The 6726-nt window shown below is 52.2% G+C and overlaps 1 pseudogene; it reads right to left on the bottom strand.

Annotated features, from left to right (window-relative positions):
- Nucleotides 1–3676: 3676 nt before the first annotated feature.
- Nucleotides 3677–4324, bottom strand: LOC125553706 (putative calcium-binding protein CML25/26 pseudogene; annotated as a pseudogene).
- Nucleotides 4325–6726: the final 2402 nt, after the last annotated feature.

A 6726-nucleotide genomic window follows, 5' to 3' on the forward strand; every position in this document is an offset into this window, starting at 1 on the left:
TCACCCCTCACGATTTTTGCCACACTGACATTCTTATTTCCCCTACTGTTGTCACTAGCCTTATTTCCGTTCGCAAATTCACTACTGACAACTCATGCTCTGTTGAATTTCCCCCCTGTGGTTTTCTTGTGAAGGATCTACGCACTCGGAGAATTCTCATGATCTCTGCTAGCACCGGCGATCTCTACCCCTTCACCGGCACCACTCCATCCAGGGCGTCGACATTCCTCACCACCTCATCGGATGTGTGGCATCGGCGCCTTGGTCACCCCGACGCTCATAGTTTTTCCTCCCTCCCTCATGATTTTCTCACTGGTTGTAATAAAGAACCACATACTCCATGTAGCTCTTGTCAATTAGGTCGCCAGCCACGTCTTCCCTTTCCTCCGTCTACTAGCAAAATGTTTTCTCCTTTCGACTTAATTCATTGTGATCTATGGACGTCCCCAGTTGTAAGCTTTTCAGGCTATCAATATTATCTTGTCGTGTTGGATGATTACACACATTACTCTTGGACTTTTCCCCTCCGCCACAAGTCCGACACCTCTACCGTCCTCCAACGCTTCTTTGCCTTTGTGCAAACACAATTTCACGTGCTCATCAAAAGCATGCAATGCGATAATGGTGGTGAGTTCATCAACACCTCCCTCCGTTCATTTTTCTCCTCCCATGGCATTGCTTACCGCTTCTCCTGCCCCCATACCTCTCCCCAAAACGGCAATGCCGAGTGCCTCATTCGCACGACGAATGACATCATCCGCACACTACTTATCCAAGCCAATCTCACCCCTCCATTTTGGGTAGAAGCCCTCCACACGGCCACCTACTTGCTCAACCGGCGCCCTTCTCGTGCCATTGCTTCTCACATTCCCTACTTTTTTCTCCACGGCATCCACCCGACCTACGACCATCTCTGCGTTTTTGGGTGTTTATGCTACCCAACTTGTATGCCACCTCCGCTCACAAGCTAGCTCCCCGCTCCACTCGGTGCATATTCTTAGGTTATCCCCTAGAACACAAAGGATACAGGTGCTACGACCTTGCATCACGCCGCGTCATCGTACCTCGCCACGTCGTTTTTGACGAAACCATGTTTCCGTATTAGCCTGCCACATCTTGGCACGAGAAGCCCTCCTCCACAGAAGATCCCCATGCAGATCATTCCATCCCACTGCCCTCCTTGGATCTCGTGCCGATCCCACCGGCCAATCCTCCCCCGCCTCTAGATCCATGTGCGATCCCACCCACCGGGCCCCACCGCATCCCACCTCCACCCCCTGGCTCAGCGCCTCTCCCCGATTCGCCCGACGCCACTAGCCCATCGCTTTCTCCGGGCCCAGCCGATTCGCCCGCAGCCACCAGCCTGTCACTTTCCCCCGGCCCAGGCTCGCCTCCCGCACCTACCTCCCACGCGGCTCGCTCGCACTCGCCCCCCACCTCGTCCGGTGGACCCTTCTTGCCCCCCGCGCCTGTCTCCCACACGGTCGCGTCTGCCTCATCTGCTGCCCACGAATCCGCCTTGGATCCAACGTCCTGCACTGTGCCAGTGCCTAGCGAATCCACCTCTTCCTCCGTGCCAACCACTCCCACCCAGCCACGTCTACCCCACCACGCCATACCCATACAGCCACCCCACAATGCACACCGCATGTCCACTCGAGCCAAAACCGGCTATCTCATGCCTAAACGCCTTTTCCTCGCGGACATCACTACTCCTTCCATCTCACCCATCCCATCCACATACAAGTCTGCACTCAAAGACCCCCATTGGTGACAAGCCATGCTAGAAGAGTACAATGCTTTAATGAACAACTTTACTTGGTCTTTGGTGCCTAAGCCTGCAGGTGTCAACGTGGTCACGGGCAAGTGGATTTTTCGTCACAAGTTCCACTCGGAAGGCTCTTTGGCTCGCTACAAGGCACGATGGGTTGTTCGCGGTTTCACTCAGCAAGAGGGTGTTGATTATGGCGAGACCTTCAGCCCGGTTGTCAAACCGGCCACCATTCGAGTGGTTCTGAGCCTCGCTACTTCCCACTCCTGGCCTATTCATCAGCTCGATGTGAAGAATGCCTTCCTTCATGGCGATCTTCATGAGACGGTGTATTGCTCTCAACCTGCGGGGTTTGTCGACTCCTCTCGGCCGGACCACGTTTGCCACCTTCGCAAGTCTCTCTACGGCCTCAAACAGGCCCCCACACTTGGTTCCTTCGGTTCCAAGCGTATCTTCTCTCCCTCGGGTTTCGTGCCACCAAGAGTGACTCCTCACTCTTTGTTCTTCACCATGGCGCCTCCATTGCATACTTGTTGGTCTATGTCGATGATATCATTCTCATGGAAAACACTCCCACCACACTCCATTCCGTCATTAACTCGCTCAAACGCGAGTTCTCCATGACCGATCTCGGTGCTCTCCATCATTTTTTGGGCATCAATGTCACCCCCAACACGTCCGGTCTCTTCCTATGCCAACAACAGTATACTCTCGAGATTTTGGAACGGGCCAACATGCTTAACTGCAAGCCCGTTTCAATGCCCGTCGACACAAGCTCCAAACTCTCCTCTCATGATGGCCAGCCTCTCTCTAACCCCACACTATACTGCAGCCTTGCCGGCGCCCTCCAATATCTCACTCTCACGCGTCCAGATATTTCCTATGCCGTTCAACAGGCATGCCTCTTCATGCATGACCCTCGCGACACTCATATGCAGCTCGTGAAGCGGATCCTTCGCTACCTCCAGGGTACCTCTCACTACGGACTTCAGTTATACAAGTCCTCCACCACAGATCTCATCTCTTACACTGATGTTGATTGGGCGGGGTGCCCGGACACACGAAAGTCCACTTCTGGGTTTTGTGTGTTCCTCGGCTCCAACCTCATCTCCTGGTCCTCCAAGAGGCAAGCCACCACCTCCCGCTCCAGTGCCGAAGCGGAATATCGAGGTGTTGCAAATTGTGTCGCCGGGTCCTGTTGGCTGCGCCAGCTTCTCTTTGAGCTTAAACACCCGCCCACCCGAGCCACCATTGTATATTGTGATAACATCAGTGCTTCCTATCTCGCTTGTAACCCCGTTCAGCATCAGCGCACCAAGCATATCGAGATCGACTTGCACTTCGTTCGTGACAGAGTGGCTCTTGGCGAGGCTCGCGTTCTTCATGTTCCATCGAGCTCGCAGTTTGCCGATGTTTTCACCAAGGGGTTACCATCACAGGTGTTTTTTGATTTTCGCTCCAGCCTGAACATCCTCCCAAATGGAGTTCCGGCTGAGGAGGGTGTTAGCGTATGTATTTTGTATCACCTCTTGTATGTAATTTATGTGACCGAGTCAGCCACGCCTGGCCTGCGTGCCACCATTATAGGGGCGTTTGGCAACTCCACACTCTTCATATATGTTGTACTCTGTAACACCTGTGATCAATCAATGAGAATAGTTTCCAACTCATATAAGGACAGCAGCAGTGATTAGACTGTTCTCTTGGATGTCGACCGTTTGAGAGGACCGGTTGTAGATGTACTAGTAGCTGCGACACTGCCGACTTTGCAGAACATTAACTCCAAATGATATTATTCGACACTGCCGAGTTTGCAGAAGATTAACTCCAAATGAATCTGTACACGCATCCATAGAAATCGAGGGTTATCGTGCGAGCAAAACAAAGAAAGAATGAACACGTACATAGTATGTGAATGTGATCGATCCATGAATTAAGTGAACACTATATCTGTCTTGAAAAATTCCATGAAGAGAGTCGATGATCAGGCCATCATCATGACTTGGAACTCATCGAACGAGAGGGCACCGTCGCCGTCGAGGTCAAATCTGCAGATCATTGCCGTGCACTCGTCCACGCCCAGTTCGTGAGAGCCCAGCCTGCTCAGCGTCCGCCTCAGGCTCGCCGGCGTAATCATCGTCGTCGTCGTGGCTTCCGTGGATGATGATGCGTACATCCCGAACGCCTCCCTCAGACAGCATTGCCTCACGTCAACGTCGTCCTCTTCGTGGGCACCGGCGGCTAGCCTCGAGAACTCTTCTTGGCTCAGCAGCCCGTCGCCGTCGGCGTCCACCGCGGCCAGGATCACTGCCGCCTCCTCCTCCGATACGTCCTCGCCCAGGGTCGCCGCCATGCCGCACCGCAGGTCGGACGCGGACACCTTGCCGTCGCCGTCCTTGTCGAAGGCGGCGAACACCGACGGCACCACCATGGCCACCATGATCGAGTGAGTATTTGTCGGTCTTGCTTCCTTTTCACTGAGTTTTGCAGCTGACTAGCTAGCTAGTTGGGATCTGGCAGCTTGATTTGTGTGCCTTGAAGCGGTTGATGATGATATGGAGCGCGAGGCGGGGTATATATATAGTACGCACGCGAACATAAATCAACATGAAGCATGAATTTGCTTAGCTAGACAGCTGAGTTTCCGTGTCATTCTTCTACAGCACATAGATGCGTGTTTTTGTACTCCGTACGCGTATAATTGCCTTGACCAAATTTATGATCGACGATGGAGATAATGCGTTAGCAAGGACACCTTAATTTCCTTGTCATTTTTGTAGTACTTCACGCGTACACCATGATGATAGATCATGGAGTATCGTGGGGTCGTGCGTCGGCCTCTAAATTCCCAGGAAAATATATTAATAACCCAGGGTCAAATGCTTGCTCATGTGTCGAAAAAAAGAAAGAAGAACACAGCATGGATACGTAGACCATAATGGTGTTCAACATGTGGATTGATCGATATGAGGTGGTATTGGTAACGAGGCTTGGCAACGCGGACATCAACAGTCGGCACCGCCGTGGGCGCTATCACCATTGACGCACGAAGTGATGGCGAAAATGCTACGCCTACGTAATTCATCTACAAAATCCTATGTAACCTGCCTAATTTATTCTATCGGCCCTTGATTTTTACGGGTGTGGGCCCCTCCCACCCCCTTCAATCCAATCCCAAGTCTACAGGTTTGCTATCACGTAATAAAAATTGTACTTTAAGTTGGTCTAGCATTACTCGTGCACGGCGTGTGGCAGCGGTATGTAGCTCCCTAGAGCTTAATTGCATGTCAACTGCCTAATAATTTCGGCCAACAGGAACTGGATTCAGATAGAAGAAAAAGAGGCCTCATCACCGTGTCACCTACCCTAGCGGCACGGAGGAACCCTAGCCGCCGCCGATGCCGCTAGGCCCTCCCCCCTCCTCTCATCTTGTCGCGTCATCACTCGAGGGCTACCGACAAAGCCCGAGCAGGCGCCAAGGAAGGTGGGGGTGAGGCGTTTCTCGCGGGCGGCTTGCGGGGAGGCTTGCCTGGTGATGCGAGGGCGGCAACGGTGTGCGACTCTGAAGAGAGTGGCGCGAGCGGATGTCAGGCGCAGAGGTGCGGTCGCGTGGTCCTGTGCCAGGATGCGATGGGGCGCGTTCATGGTGGCGGCAACCATTGGGTGAGAGTGTGGCCCAGATCTGGCGGTGCTGTGACGGCTGGCGGCACGATGGCTCCTCTTGTCGGCGTGGTACTTGGGGTTGTTGCGAGGGCGCTGATCGGGCCTGGTCCGACATTTGGTGGCGTTACTCCGAACGTGCGATATACGAACGGCGACTTGAGGTGGAGGGCATGGATGTGCAGCCATGACGGCGATTTTTCTGTCTGGGTCGACGGTCTCTGGGGGTGAGACGTCGGTGATCGTGATTCCATTAGTAGGTACACGGGATGACAACATCGACCCACCACGTTCTAATATGGGGGTTCACTGTTCAGGCGTGCATGTGATGACAATATCCTGCGCTACTAGGTGATTGCTGTGACGCCCTCGATTCAATTCTACACTAATCATACACGCAAATGTGTACGATCAAGATCAAGGACTCACGGGAAGATATCACAACACAACTCTAGACACAAATTAAAATAAATATGAGCTTTATATTACAAGCCAGTGGCCTTGAGGGCTCAAATACATAAACTCGAAAACACAAGAGTCAGCGGAAACAACAATATCTGAGTACAGACATGAGTTAAACAAATTTGCCTTAAGAAGGCTAGCACAAAAGCAACAATGATCGAAAAGGTAAGGCCTCCTGCCTGGGAGCCTCCTAACTACTCCTAGTCGTCGGCGGTCTTCACGTAGTAGTAGGCATCCTTCGGGCAGTAGTAGTCATCGGCGGCGGCGTCTGGCTCCTGGGATCCGTCTTCTGGTCGCAACAATTGGGTATGGGGGAAAAGAAGTAGCAAAGCAACCGTGAGTACTCATCCAAAATACTCGCAAGACTTACATCGGATCTAAACTAAGTATGCATCTGTATCAAAGGAATGGGTTGTATCTGTGGACTAAACTGCAGAATGCCGGAAGGGAAGGGGAAAGGCCTAGCCTATCGAAGACTAGCATCTTCAAGCATCTTACAGCATATAGAAGAGTACAGATCAACATAATGTAAAGAGTAGTGTTATCAACCTCGGACAGAGATCCTTTCTCGACTCCCTACGAGAAAGCAATCCCAGAGCCATACTATCCATTCATCAAATCCATTTCTCATATCCATCCATTTCTCATCACAAGTATTCAGTTCTAGTTGTATCGATCGGGATACAACTCCAAGTGTTTGTTACCATAGGACATGCTATCGATAGATGTTTTCTTCCCTGTAGGGGTGCACCAACTTACCCACCACGCTCGATTAACTCCGGCCGGACACACTTTCCTGGGTCATGCCCGGCCTCGGCCAAACAATACGCCGC

This window comes from Triticum urartu, chromosome 4A (assembly GCF_056163025.1).
Source record: "Triticum urartu cultivar PI428250 chromosome 4A, HENAU_Tu73, whole genome shotgun sequence".
Classification (NCBI taxonomy): domain Eukaryota; kingdom Viridiplantae; phylum Streptophyta; class Magnoliopsida; order Poales; family Poaceae; genus Triticum; species Triticum urartu.